General features: G+C 39.4%; 1 protein-coding gene across 3 annotated transcripts in view; it reads left to right on the top strand.

Annotated features, from left to right (window-relative positions):
* The window catches only part of LOC134648158 (LIM domain only protein 7), a 193572-nt gene that overhangs the window by 22157 nt on the left and 155851 nt on the right, over positions 1 to 15564 (top strand). For all 3 annotated transcript variants that reach the window (XM_063502655.1, XM_063502640.1, XM_063502664.1), the window contains exon 2: positions 10872 to 10906. The gene's annotated coding sequence lies outside the window, so the exon portion shown is untranslated. The remainder of the gene's footprint in view (positions 1 to 10871; positions 10907 to 15564) is intronic.

Below are 15564 nucleotides of genomic sequence, written 5' to 3'. Positions count from 1 at the left end.
TATATGCGCATTCTTTCCTTTGGGTTTACCTGTTTGTGCCTGAATAAAATCTAGAATAGGATATCGGTCGATTATCATTCAAGTTGTGCAGGCCAGACTGACATCAGTAGCTAACCAAGGATGGCTAATGTACTAATGTAGCCAATAATATGTTGGAGAGAGATTTATCACGAATGCTAGTTGTGCGTAATTTTGAGTTTTTAAATCCTTTGAAGTCGCCTTAGTAGTAGCCATTCTCAAGATGTTTCCTGTAGGGCGTTTCCAGATGCAGAGAAACACGGGATGTGTGTTATGTGTAAAGAAATCCTGAATGTGCTTTGACCGTATCGAACTTGCGGCAGGGTGTGTGTAGACGCCTGTAGACTAACCCCCTTATTCATAAAACTTTACCGGCTTGATTTAGTTAAATTAGGTTTTATCCCTTTCTTACAAATTAAGTCTAAATGACAGATAATCGTTTGTATTTAGCGCATTTATGATGTAGGGGGTAATTTAATTAAATAGGTACATTTAGGTCGATTTAATAACTTCTATATAAAGGACTTAAAAGTTTGCACATTCCATGTATGATTATTACTTATTTAGATAATTAATACCGTATAATACCGTTTTTAAATGTTTTTTGAACTGGCCTGCTTACCATGATTAACACAAATAATGTTTTTTAACGATAAAGTTTTTAAGAAAAACTTATATGGAGAACCCGCATTTAACCTTAATGTGGATTCTCCATATAGGTAGCCTAAACCTATTGTGTTCATCGGAAATTATGAAAGGTGTATCAGTAACCTGCATTCCTACAAACAGTTAGGCGTGACACGAAGCAAATTGTCAATGCCCATTGTGCGGTGCGACGTGAACAAAATCTTGACCCATCTGGCCGCGACGCAAAATTATATTCATCAGCTTATGGCAGCCAAGAAATAACTCAATAAAATAATATAATTAGAATCGTATTTTTGAACTCGTTAAAATATACATAGTGTGCGATTTAATTTTTCACTAAAGGAATAGGTTAAATTAAAGGATACACACAATGCACACAAAAATCTGTATTTTGTATATTTTGGCAGAAAGTGAATATAACATAGTTCATTTTAGCTTTGTCCGCTTATTGAGAGAATTTTAACAAGCCTCAAATTTCAGGTAGCATGCTTGTAACTTATAATATTGCTATGAAATTATAATTATAGTTTTTGTCTGTCAGGGAGTTAGCACACGGAGACTTTTTGTATTGATTCAGTAACGATGCAGTTGCAAAAAGGCCGCGATACTGTCGCATGTCGCTGGTCATATACCCTCTCACACCTTTCACGATTCTGCACGGCTACTAGGGTTGCCAGATGGTCGGGATATAGGTTATAGGTTATAGGTATTCGCGGGCTTGGTTTCCGCAACTCGATGTCATATTCTTGCGCCTATTTTGCGTGATGGGTTGGCGGCCTATTCCTGCCAACCCAGCTCTACCAGGAAGCCTAGCAGACCCTTGACGTTGCCGACGACTTCTGGGAGCGACCCCGGTGAGCCGAGGTGTTGCGCCCGGTATTCTGCCACCCCTGGGCATTCAAGAATGACGTGGGCGGCTGTCTCCTCTGCCTCCATGCACGCCCTGCAGAGGGGGCTATCTGTAACACGTAGGGTTAGTAGGTGTTTGTTAAATGAGGCGTGGCCGGTTATGGCCCCAGCTATAAGCCGGAGCTGTGGTCTCTTCAGCTGTCGCAGCCTCCGTGACAGATTGGGGTTGAGTGTCGGGAGGGCTTCCTTCGCCTGCCTGCAGGTGCCTAGGTTAGACCAGTATTGTTGGTGTTTTACCTTGGTGTTATGTCGCAGCATGTTCCGGAGCCGGAGATGGTCGGGATTCGGCGGGATTCTCCCGATTTTTAGCATGTTGTCCCGATTCCCGACAAAGTGAAAATTATCCGGAAAAACAGCTTCAAAACAATAATTTCAAGTTCCGAACTGTCGTCGAGCGAGCAAGCGACCCGCGTCGAGCCCGACAGCGCGCGCGCGGCGCGCGTGGCGTGATTGGGCAGAGCAGCTGACGTAGTGCCAATAATGTAAAATATTGTAGTTTTTAATACAATTAATTTAATTTGAATGTTTTTTTCCCGACTTAAGGCCCAAAATCCCGAAAAAAATATATTTTTTCCCGATAATAGCGCCTTTCGATCTGGCAACCCTAACGGCTACAGTCGCAATACTAGTATAGCCGCGATTCAGCAACGATACGTAGATGGCAGTTGAAAAAAAAACAAGTATGAAACAAATTGATAAACAAACACAAATGTTATCAATTCTCCATGTGAGTCATTTTAACACGTTTCAAGCTCAAGGTCGGAAAACACTAGGCAAATTGGCAAATGTCCCGGCCATAACGTATTATTTCTTGGTAATGTTGGTTTACATTTAGTTTATATAGTTTTGGGTTACTAATGTGTTTTTATAATTCAGATTTTTGTTGTTGCTGATTTTCACGTTTGAACTTGACTTTAAATATAAATGCAAGAAAAAAGTAACGTAGCAATGTATGTACACTTGTACAGTCGCTTGACTATTTTGTGTATTTATAACTTTGACATTTTAGCAGATTTGGTTATGTCATAATCACCTTATACTTAAACTTATACTTAACAAATAGACCAAAATTACTATTGACTTTATCTCTGTTGTCCGTATTAATTTAATCCAGTTTATTGTATTTGCCAGAAACCTGATACTTAAACCACTAACACTTTGATCAGTTCGATCGCCAACCACAAACCACAAAATCTGTCTGTCGGAAAAATCAAAATTCTTTCAAGGACTAAGTAAATGCCAATCTATATGCCTCATCCACATTCAGCTGCAATAAGTGTCTCAATCTTGAAACAATTTATTGCAGTTTCCCTAGATAAACATAATTTTTCTGGACTTTGCTGTTTGATTGCGTTACTTTAATCGAGAGCTTATTTTTATTTAGAAACATTTTACATTTTTATTATAACTGGAATATTAAACGCGGTCTAGATTTTGTCGAACGAATCTGTGTCATTATACAGCATTATTAAACTCTATTGTTCATAAATCAAGCCAAACGGAAATTTAGCGTTAAGTTGTTACCAAAAAACTGGTCCGAAACGATACCACGGTGATTTGTAGACTTTGTGGTCGCAAAAACATACTAATTTTGTTTTGTCTATGCTAGATGGTTCCGTACTCAAAATGTTAGTGTTACTTACTTATAGAGTTAGGTAAGTATTACGAGTAGGAGGTAAAAAAGGTATAGTATGTCTAAACATTATATTATAAGTAGTGTAACTATCTTCTACCCAGCCCTAAACGTCATCAGAACATGCAACGAAGGACGCTAACCGACGCGTTCCGGGGTTTCCGCGGTCAGCATTTTTTATGCTTAAATTTTATATCTATGCACTTTTAGTATTTATATTATAACGGGACTTTGCATGTAAATAATATATTTAACTTTTTTCTGTACGTTTTAACTGTTGTACGGACTCCTGAAACCTGTCACCTGATAGGACATTTAGCTGGTGTACCATTCCGCTTTAGCGGTTTTCTATTGTGTGTTTTAATTAAGCTTGTACTTAATCTAAAGCATTACTGTAACTGCATGGCGGCTTCATTTCACGTATCCATTCTTCGTTAACTGTTAAATACGTATATAAATTAAATCACTGCCATTTATAAGTGACAAGTGTTTTTTGTCTACTAAGACATTGTGCTTTCGTTAAGGTAGTTAATATTAATCCACTTCCTTAAACGTATAAAACTTGATTTAATTAAACAGTTGCACCATTATAACGATTCAAAATGAAAACGTGTGATACTAAAACGTTTTTTTTTTCTGCTATGTGGTCGAATGACCTACATATTTGTAACCCAACGTTCATCATCCAGCTTTTCTTATCTAGGCGCCAGCGGTTTGACTTCTTGATCCGACACGATCTCTACCTTTTCTTTCTCTTGATCTAAGTAACTGCGTCTGGGTTTTCCTCTACCTCGCTTGCGTCCTAATCCACCCCTCCAGGATAGTTTTAAAGAAGTGGTCGTTATATTATTTTAAAATATCCCGAATGTCAAACATTAGTACCAAATTAAAATGGGACTTAGTAACAAAGCATGTGTGCAAAACAACTCATTTTATGCTTATATTTAAACAGTCTATAAAGGGAAACAGGACTTATTTGATAATAAGTATAAAACCTTAAAATATTTTCTGTCTGCTCTCAGAACGGGATTTCATTTTCCTGATGAGGCATATTCTATCCCATGTGATAGGTGTCAAGGCTGCTCTTTTCGCTATGCGGGCAAAGCTGCACGCTTCACTAGTGTTATAGCTGTCAGAGCTTGTGAGACATATGTATTAGCTAATTATGTGGTATTTCCGACCAATCGGTTCTGGGGTCGAGAATTTCTCTCGGATGCGCCGAGTGTGAAAGTCAACCGGTATCAATTGCGCCCGTGAACCTGCCAGCTAGATTTACAAGTTGAATCCGGGCTTAATGTAAAGAAACAATTAAACTGGGCGGTTAATTACAGACTCGTTACTTGCTTAGTAAGTGTTGTGTACTTACTAAAATACGAACTCGCTTAATAGATAAGTAAGATCCAAGTTCATTTCAATACCTATCTTTTTGTTAGTTTTGAAATCTTGTAGAAAAGTTTTCACACATTCCTTTGACTTGGTTATTCACTTTCTTTGGGAAATACCTTCCCAGTCCGATTTTTCCAGGTATAGAGATATTGGAGATTTTTCTAGTATTCGTACTGACGAATACTTACCTACTAAAAAACCTCATACATATATTTTGTAAATTGCTCAAGTTAGCAATACTTTTAGAGGTAGTGCTCTAAAAGTATTTTGTGTTAGCATTATAAATACCATTATAGAAATGTTATTATTTATAATACGCACCACAGCAAAAAGAAAAAAAAAGAAGCTGTCACCTTTTGCGCAGATATTATTACACGCCCCTGTAAGCATAATAATCGGGCTTTCAGTTAATTTCTCTTTAGTTTCTCTAGTTTTTTGTCTTTCTAATGAAATATAGCAAAAACATTAGCTTCAGATACGTCAGTTTAATCTGCATCCACCGTTTTCAATTATGTTAAGCAACTTTTACGTAGCACTTTCTCTATCGATCGGCGTTGATAAATAAGCAACAAGCTGTTCATATTTTGACGGGTGGCACCTCTAACAAGCCATATGAACAAATGTCTCGTTGTCAAGGTGTCCGAATTTACATGTGGGGTGAGGAGGACTTTAATTAGAGATTGTTAACTGTCATATGCAAATTTATAAATGGCTATACTAATAGGGGTGTCCAAACTGTGTGTCGCGAGTGTCGCGACGCCCTGGGCACGGCAGAGTTGCTTCAGGGGCGTCAGGAACCGTGCTCACTTCGTCGACTTTGGAGTCTTGATTTACACACGTGTCTTCGTTTACTTAAATTCAGTCTAAAATATATTAGTACTTTTAAATAAATGGATAAGGACTACATATATATGTAGCTCGATAAAAACAAATAGGAGATAACAGAAATCTGCCTGAGCATACCACCCAATGCATATAAGTCATACTCGTATGTTCCAGATAACATGATTATTTCTTGCCTAACTATAGTCGTACGGTCCATTGCTGGACACAAGCCAAACTCTTATTGTACGAGTGGGTTTGGACTACCCCCACGCTAGCCTAAAGCGGATTGGGAACACCAGGACTTTGACATTTCAATAGATTTTATTTTGTATGAATCATAATAAAAAAAACACTGTTTTTCCGATTAAAGAAATTAGAATTAAATTTATATACAGCCTGCGTCATATCGATAGATAACTTATAATATTATTTTAAATGGGATGCAGACCGTAATTGTCGTGTCCAATATGTCCGTCGCTTCATACGTCTCGTCTCGTCCTCTTCGTTTTGAACAGGTTTTCTAACACTTTTTGCCATCTGTCTTCGAAGTAATTAATGTGACTCGATGTATAGCGTTGTTCTAATTAGTGAAGCAAATAGCCATCGGTGAATCCATTAGCGTTTCTGGTTTAATGTAAAAACATAATCACATCTGCCGTATTCGAGATAAATCGATGAAAGTGCAGAAATTAAAGTGATCAGTATACCTACGAAAAAGATGGGCTTGAATTAAACATGAGTAGGTATGGGTGGAAGGAAGTTGGTAAGTAATTAAAATTGTATACCATCAGTGCTTATTTCGCGCATATTTACTATACTTGTACGTAATTTGGATTACAGTTCAGATATTATTTATCTCTGTCAATTACATTACATCTTACCCGAGCATGTTTTTGTGTTGCTACTGAAACCCAATTAGGTTTCAACTATGCACACCTCGTAAGTACCGAAATGATTGGTTTTTGCTTAAAAGGACATTGACTCGTAGTCGTAAATTCCAGATCTGGTATTTAGATCAGGTTCTTACTGACTGACATTTCGGTTACTGTCCATTTAGAAGGTTTATGTACGATTGTACGCCAAGAGAACATGCCCAACTGTAATTCAAATATATCCACATACGTCTAAAGTCGAAAATTCATTTGCCATAAGATTATAGGTATTCGAGTAATAGGCGCTTGCGAAAGTAATCAGTGATATGTAGAATATTAAATGTCAGACACATTAGCAAAGATCAGTCGTCGCGCTGATAACCTTTTCGAACAAAATGCATATGTAAAAAGATGATATTTACACATAATTATTTGTTAATTGGGGTACGGTACTATAGAGCCCCGATCCCCAAGTCACGTGTGACACGACGTTGGTTAAAAATGACCAAATATGAGCGAAATCGTGACTGTTAAAAGATCTTGATGTTAAAAACTGTTTGTGGGCAATTTAGTTTTTATAACTTGTTAGGTTCCTACTCTTCTGATGTAATGGAGGATGCCAAAGTGGAAACGGTTCAATATTACTTAAATAGTGCTTAGAAGAGATTTTGTAGTAGAAACAATATGGTCACTTCGCCTCTAGCTCAATCTTCAGTTTTGATCTATGATTAAACTATAATGGGCGACGAGTATTTAAAGTCGTAGCTTAGGTACTTACTTATTTTACTTTTCAAATAGTTCCTAAAATTTTGTAAGGGGTTAGGCTCAATAGATGCAGATGTCATAATGAAAAGACGTCAACATTCCATTATCTTAAGCCTGGAGCCGCTATTAGGTACCTATATAGTCTTCTTTGACCGAAAAGCGTCTCCTCACAGTCAGGTCTGCGTAATGGTCTCGTGACCAACCTGGTTCTAAAAGTAACTCGTACAAGCAGTTAAAGTTAACTGAATTGAATTTATTTCACAGCAGGCGGCAGTGGGCGAAGTGATGGCGATTAGCGAATTATTGGCTATTGGTTTCATCCGGCTCATATATTGACTAAACACACGCACAAATAACGGGTGACGTTTCCTGTGTGCTAAAGTTAAATACGCAACGTCGGTGCAGCGATTTAGACCGTATTATGCGGCTATTAAGCCATTTCTAAATTCCTGCGATTTTTAAGATTTCTTGTCAGACAGATGCTTGACTTGATGACAGACTTGTCTTTACGCTCACTAAGCAGGCTGTGCATAAAATACTAGTATCACAAAGAGCCATGGAGCGTACCATGCTCGGCATTAAACTGCAAGACCGAGTGAGGAATGTCCAGATCCGACGCCGCACCAAGGTGCGGGACGTGGGTGACGTCCACAGAACAAGTAGAATGGCGATGCGAGCAAGGTACGTGTCGCCGCGGGGTTTTGAGCAAACGCTCGCATGTTACTCGCCCGCGGTGACCGAAAATGAAGTAAACATGCCTTTTTGCGCCACATTAACGTTCAGATTAAGAAGCCAGACGTCAAATCTGTTTAAAGGAGGCGTATCCATTCACCACGCACACAAGGCGCTAGCTAGTTTTTACTACCGTTACGCGAGTGTTAGTAAATGTGGAGAGGAACGAGCGGCGACGCGGGTTCCGATACTAACTGTGCGCGATAGCCATTCTAACCTCTAATATGTTCTGTGGTGACGTCATTGCCAAGCTTAAGTGGAGTTGGGCGGGACATGTTGCTAGGCAGAATGATGGCAGGTGGCCCAAAATGTTGACGGATTGGTGGCCGCTTACTGATGAAAGAAGCGCCTGGCGTCCGTTGGCTCGTTGGGTGGATGACGTTAGAAGTATCGCGGGGCACTTTTGGATGAAACTAGCACAGGACCGGGACAAGTGGCGTACAAGAAGAGAGGCCTATGCTCAGCAGTGGGTGACCGAAGGCTAAAATGATGATGATGATATTTTGTGAGGTAACCTACAATGCGTGAGTGCTTTTCCTGATCCTGTACATTTGTTTGAGGTTTTCCTAAAGGTCTCAGTAGGTATACATATGTGACGTTCCACGGCAAAAGGTACATTATGGCACTTGGCGCTTACGTCGCATAATAGCGCCGCAATAATAATAGCGCAAGCGCCAACGGCCATAAGGCACCTTTACCCATGGGACGTCACATATGTAGAAAAGATCGGCAAGCGGCAACAAATTTATGATTGTAAAATGCTCGTAAAAGTCAACTGCATCCGGACGGGAGCCTTACGCTTGTTTTCTACAGTCGTGCAGTATTTTTTATATTCATAATAAAGAACTCGTTGTAAGTACTCACTCACACAAAGCTGGGCCCCCAAAACAGGCCTCGTGTCGCGCTATTTGTCACGCCGATTGACCCAGAGCGAGTGCGCGTGCTAAACGCTCTTATTGTTGTACTCTTTCTAATAACGGTCATATTTGATCTGGGCCAAATAGGGCACGATCAAGAGACTCACATCTGATGACAATTTGGTGACAGGTAATAATAAGATGTATGTTATGTTGATTTCGAGTTCTTGGTTTTATAGTGCATGATGCGATGTTGGCACTAGTAATAGTTTCGTTTTCATATTGTAATTTACTTCTATAAGGAGATGAAAGGTCGGTATAGTGCTGAACAGAATACATATAACACTGGTCAAAAATCAAGGAGGCATATACATAATGTCAAAAATATGCTTAGTATAATAGGTAAGGCATCAATCACTGATGTATTTAGTAGACATTATTACAACAAGGTTACTCGGGTATCAGCAAAAAAGCGGGCTAAATATGAATCATTAGCAAACGTATGCCATAAAATGGCATAATTCACTCGAACTTGACAGCGCTGATAGTCTACAGCGTAGCGCTCGGTGACTTTTTTCTATCTGACAGACAAGTAATAAAATCCTGGTGTCCCACAAACAGGCGTCCCCAATGCGACGCTATTAAACTAATTAGATGAGCGACAGACGGCAAAAACGCGACTAGATGACTCACGACACACGACACGAGCGACAGCCGGCGCTCGTTCACCTAATTCGATATACATTTGATAATGCAGCGTCAGCAATTGCTGTAACAAGTAAATATAGGTAGGTAAACAACTATTGGTGGTATCGTCACAAATTGCGTAGCAAACTTACGGCACGATTCGGGAAATGATTTAGATATTCACTAGATATGAAATAGTAAAGATATGTGACGTTCCACGGCAAAAGGTACCATTGCCCCGGCTGAATATTGGAGCGGCGTTAATAATAGCGCAAGCGCCAGCCGCCATAAGGTACCTTTTGCCGTGGAACGTCACATATCTTTACTATTTCATATCTAGTGAATCTCTAAATCATTTCCCGAATCGCGCCGTTAATGTGAAAACAATAACTGTGACTATTATTATGAGTGATAATAGTCAGATTCGAAATAGTATTTTATGCAACCGTTGTTTAAGAGATGTCAAAAAAGGCGAGTGGCGTGAGTGACAATTTGAGGCTAAGCCGAAAATTGTTAATAAAGACGCCACGAGTATTTTTTGACTCAGTTAAACAACGTTGCATAGAATACTTTTTCTACGACCAAGCAACTTTGAAATAAAATTGTAAGTTTGACAAATAATTTTAATTCAAGAAGTAGCAAAAATGGAGAGTACGGACGGGAAAAGAATGAATGAATGAATGAAATTGAAAATAAAAACATGTCTATGGTTCACTTATTTGTCAGAGATGACATTTAAAATAAGGTTGGCAACACTGTACACTGTACAATTGAAATTTGTTGCCTACCAAAATAATAGCTGTTTCTTTAAAGTAATGTGTACTGCTGAGTAGATTTTACAGTCGTATTTATTGGCAAGGTGCGAAGTCGGTGGAGGGGGAAGTGGCGCTGATCGTCACAAACACAGGTAATCTTATGGAATGTCCGCCATTAGTACTAGCGGCAGCCGCTTGAACTAATTTTACTCCATAAGATTTAACGTAGAAAGTCCGCCAAAATGAGGGCAGCACCAGTCGTGCACCTAGCGAATAACTGTAGGGGCACTTCATACGACCTCTATTAGACAACCATGCCTGTAAATATTGTTATCAATCAATGCTGGCATAGATGCGTAATGAGCGGTTTCTATTCCATGGAACGATATGTGTATGACATGAAATATGGAAAAACTAAAATTATCTATACCTATATTATGTCATATTTGTCTAATAGATCCGTATTTTATCCATTTAAGTAACCGAACCGAGCGATATACCCAGCCAAATCCTTTAGAAATGTTAATTACAGCAGCTCACCGATTAATGTAAGATTTCAAATTTGATCAGAGGTTACGGCCTTGCCCTCTCAATAGCTCAATGTCATTCATTCCAAACGATGACCGAACGAAACGAATGATTGAATGACCTGACCTGCTCCCGTTTTCTTTTGTACTTAGGTATATTCGAGCATTCCATTGTTCGTTAGTGTATTTTAAGTTTTAACGGTCATTTTGAATTTTAGAAAGTGAATTTTGACGTTATATGCGTGTTTCTTTTACAGATGTCAGACGTTGGATGGTGATTTGTTAATAATCGGTAAGTTCGACTGTTTCTTATTTTAGACTAAGTAAGGGCCAGGTGCATTAACCACAATTAGCGGACATCAACGTCACTCAGCAATGAACAACACAATAAAAAAAAAAACCGGCCAAGTGCGAGTCGGACTCGCGCACGGAGGGTTCCGCACCATCAACAAAAAATAGAGCAAAACCAGCAAAAAACGGTCACCCATCCAAGTACTGACCCCGCCCGACGTTGCTTAACTTCGGTCAAAAATCACGTTTGTTGTATGGGAGCCCCACTTAAATCTTTATTTTATTCTGTTTTTAGTATTTGTTGTTATAGCGGCAACAGAAATACATCATCTGTGAAAATTTCAACTGTCTAGCTATCACGGTTCGTGAGATACAGCCTGGTGACAGACGGACGGACGGACGGACGGACAGCGGAGTCTTAGTAATAGGGTCCCGTTTTTACCCTTTGGGTACGGAACCCTAATTAGCGAACCCTTTAAGAGCCCATCAACGTGCACACTAGCGCCACTGCTAAATAATCGTGATTATTTAAATTTTACGATATATATTGAAAAAAAAGGGGGCCGCTACGTACTGTATCTTGTATTAAAGTACCTTTTGAATACATCAAACTAGTTTCTATGTTGCTGGATTCGTCAATCTGTGAACTCAAAACAAAAACGGCCGTTTTAACTTTGGACTAGGGCTTCCAATACCGGGATCCCGGTATTTCGGGATCCCGGGATCCCGCCTTTTTAAACGCATTTTTCAATACCGGTATTTTTAAAGGCAATACCGGGATCCCGGTATTTTAAAAAAGCGGCCAAGTGCGAGTCGGACTCGCCCATGAAGGGTTCCGTATTTAGGCGATTTATGACGTATAAAAAAAAACTACTTACTAGATCTCGTTCAAACCAATTTTCGGTGGATGTTTACATGGTAATGTACATCATATATTTTTTTTAGTTTTATCATTCTCTTATTTTAGAAGTTACAGGGGGGGGGGACACACATTTTACCACTTTGGAAGTGTCTCTCGCGCAAACTATTCAGTTTAGAAAAAAATTATATTAGAAACCTCAATATCATTTTTGAAGACCTATCCATAGATACCCCACACGTATGGGTTTGATGAAAAAAAAAATTTTGAGTTTCAGTTCAAAGTATAAACCCCAAAAATTTATTGCTTTTTTTCTATTTTTGTGTGAAAATCTTAATGCGGTTCACAGAATACATCTACTTACCAAGTTTCAACAGTATAGTTCTTATAGTTTCGGAGAAAAGTGGCTGTGACATACGGACGGACAGACAGACGGACAGACAGACAGACATGACGAATCTATAAGGGTTCCGTTTTTTGCCATTTGGCTACGGAACCCTAAAAATGAGGGATATAAACCCTTTAGGGGAGGGAGGAATAAACCCTTTAAATCCATTATATTCGGCTGTATCAAAAAGCTTACTAAACGTCAGACGCATCTAAAGTTAGACCAAGAAAAGTCTGCAACGATTTTGATAGCACGCGCAGTGCAAGTGTTATTTTAAACGTCAAAGTTCTATGAAATTATGACGTACAAATAACACTTGCACTGCGTACTGCGTATGCTATCAAAATCGTTGCAGACTTTACTTGGTCTAACTCTAACTGGTCTCTAGCCCTCATCTTATTATTGAAACAAGATCGTTGTCTATGCGTCAGATAAATATTTGGTGGTTGGTGGTGGATGAATCCTGAAGTTATGTGGGTGATGTATATGATGATAGTGACATTAACAATACATAAGTAATTCGTTTTTATAATTTTATCAAAAAATAAAACGAAAGAGCAAGGATAACTGTAATAATAGCTGTTGTAATAGCTTTTAGGACATATCTGGTATTCCAGTGAGCCTTTCTAATTCCCCTTTTTAATAAAACTATATATTTTTAAGCGATTCATATCCAATACCGGGATCCCGGGATCCCGGTATTGATGAAGACAGTTTCGGTATTAATACCGGTATTGTGAGAAGTCCGGTATTTGGAAGCCCTACTTTGGACGCATAGATTGACGAATCCAGCAACATAGAAACTAGTTTGATGTAGGTATTCAAAAGGTACTTTAATACAAGATACAGTACGTAGCGGGCCCCTTATATATTTCGTAAAATTTGAATAATCACGATTATTTAGCAGTGGCGCTAGTGTGCACGTTGATGGGTTCTTAACGATGACAGACGGTTTGGTGCAACCGACCCTAATTAGATGAGGAGGCTGGGCTGAGGTGGATTAAAACCGAAAATCAATTTAGCTAAAAAATACTTGGCGATATCTTCTATGTAGGTAATGTTATGCATTAGATATGAGCGCCGATAGGCATTTAGCCGGTGGCGGCGCGCCGGTCAAAATTGGTCGGCGGCGGCGGCGAATCGGCGGCGTGGCCTTGAAACACCTTCGATTAATGAAAAGAATTCAAACCAAAATTTTACCGAAAAAACATGTTTTTGCTGTAAGAAAGTTATGAAATACATGCATTTTTTATTTTCAATGATAATTTATTGAATAATGCTACGAAAAAAATTGATATCGTATAAACTGTGGATAAGCGGTATCGCGCGGCATCAGAGGCGGTCTTAATCTTGGCGAGGCTCTGACTGGAAGATCTTAGCGAGGCCCTTATCTTTTGTGCTAAGTTAAAAATTGCGAATTGACTGTATCAGGGAAACGTCTTGTCGACAGTCCAAAGAAAATCGAGCTCCGTCATTAACCAATATCGACCCAACAAAACCGATTTTTGCCAATGCGAGGCCAGAGGATGAGCTGCAGGTAAGCATACAGCTAAGAATCGAACGCCAAGTGTAAGCTTGGCTGACAGCCGAACCCCTGGAGCGCCGATTGCGGCGCGCTTCTGTGCGAGGCCGAGCTGTAAGAGAGCAGAGTGAAGGTGCAGGCCGATAAAGACTGAAGCCATAGTGTTAAAGATCTGGAGCTTTCCTGCGGGCACATTCGTGCGACGCCAAAGGCCGAGCTGCAATGGGGCTAAGATCAGATAAGGACCAATGCTCAAGCGTTTTAAAACAGACCGAAAGTTGAGCTCCAAACAGGGCCAAAAACTTGCAGGATCAGATAGCGGCTTAATTCCATGCGAGCGATGCAAGGCCAAAGATTGAGCTGCGAGAGAGCAAAGCTAGAAATTTGAACAGTGGCCAAGTTTAATTGAGACCCGATTCCGAGTATTCCGACGCCCTTCCGTGCGAAGCCAACGGCCGGACATTTGGAAGTGGAAATGCTTGATATCTTAAAATTAACCCCATTTTATACCTTTTAAAGACGTTTAACCACGCTTGCAATGGTTAAATTCGCGGTAAATGACGGATGGTTAGCTGGCAAAATTAGTTATGCATTGGATCGGTAATCCAAAGATGTGGGTTCGAGTCTCACGTTAGCCAGAGTTGATCACAGTAAATTTTTTTCATTGTTATTGACATATGTCTAGTGTATATATACAATCTATAAATTGTAATGTGGAACTTTCCACAATAAAATGGAAGGAAATCAGTATGTTTATTACAAGCATATTGATGTTAAAATTGATATTAAATAATTTCGTTTCCCCAAGACTAGTAGCGTGGTTACTAGACAGATAAGTTTGCATTTGCCTTCGATATTTTTGAATTATATGGGCCTAAAATACCTTTTGAATGCCTATAAACTATTCGAAGTGGCGCCGTTAATGATCTAAACTCGATTAAAAATATATTATCTGATTCTGAAAGTAGTAGTAACTACCAAGGTCACGCCGATGCCACGCCGATAGCGCAACGTCAGCGGCGGCGGCGCGAAAATATTGTCGGCGGCGGCGGCGCGCCGGCGCGGCGCTCATATCTATTATGCATACAGGGGCACAGTACATATTATACTTATGCATTGTACTCGGTATTTTTTGAGATCTCCAACTTTGTAAACATAAATGCACAATTCGTGCAAATACGGCGCTAATAGTATGATGATCAATAAAGCACTCGCTTCATAGAGCCCGGCATTGCACGCTTGTAAATCTATAAAGTTATAAACCAGCCACTCATTAAGACGTTAAGTACAGTGCGTTTCGTATAGCTCTCGTAATTATTGATATATAACCATCAATTACTTATTTTTTCTACTCGTACTTTTATTTGTCATTTAAAAGGTCGTACACACACCTTTAAACCCCTATGTTATAGTTGTCAAGACAAGTCTTTAGTCTATTCCCCAAAAAAGTATTTGTGCATACACGCAGTATCTTTTGGTACTTTTACGATACTTCGTGTAATCACCACTTAAAAAATATTGTATGAAATACATTGTTGCCAACCTAATTTTAATTGTCATATCTGACAAATGAGTACTAAGTGCATTGCTGCCAATTTACAAAATATTCATCAGGTTCTATAGTAGAAACAATAAAATTGCTTCAGAAGTCAGAAACGCGCATGTAATATAGCAAGATCCAAAGACTACGAACACCGCTTAGCGTTGCTTGTTAGTCTCCATAGGCTACTGTGGCCAAAATCGAGAAAAAAAACTATCCAAAATTGTAATTTAACTAAGAGCAAATACCAGGGCCTCATGAGTTACAAGAAGGTGTCGCTGACCAACCGGCCGTGGGGCGCGGGGCGCGGCTGGCCAAAATCGAGAAAAAAAAACTATCCAGACTTGTAA

Source organism: Cydia amplana, chromosome 1 (assembly GCF_948474715.1).
Source record: "Cydia amplana chromosome 1, ilCydAmpl1.1, whole genome shotgun sequence".
Classification (NCBI taxonomy): domain Eukaryota; kingdom Metazoa; phylum Arthropoda; class Insecta; order Lepidoptera; family Tortricidae; genus Cydia; species Cydia amplana.
Note: the sequence above shows the minus strand (reverse complement) of the source record. Positions and strands in the feature narration are given on the sequence as shown.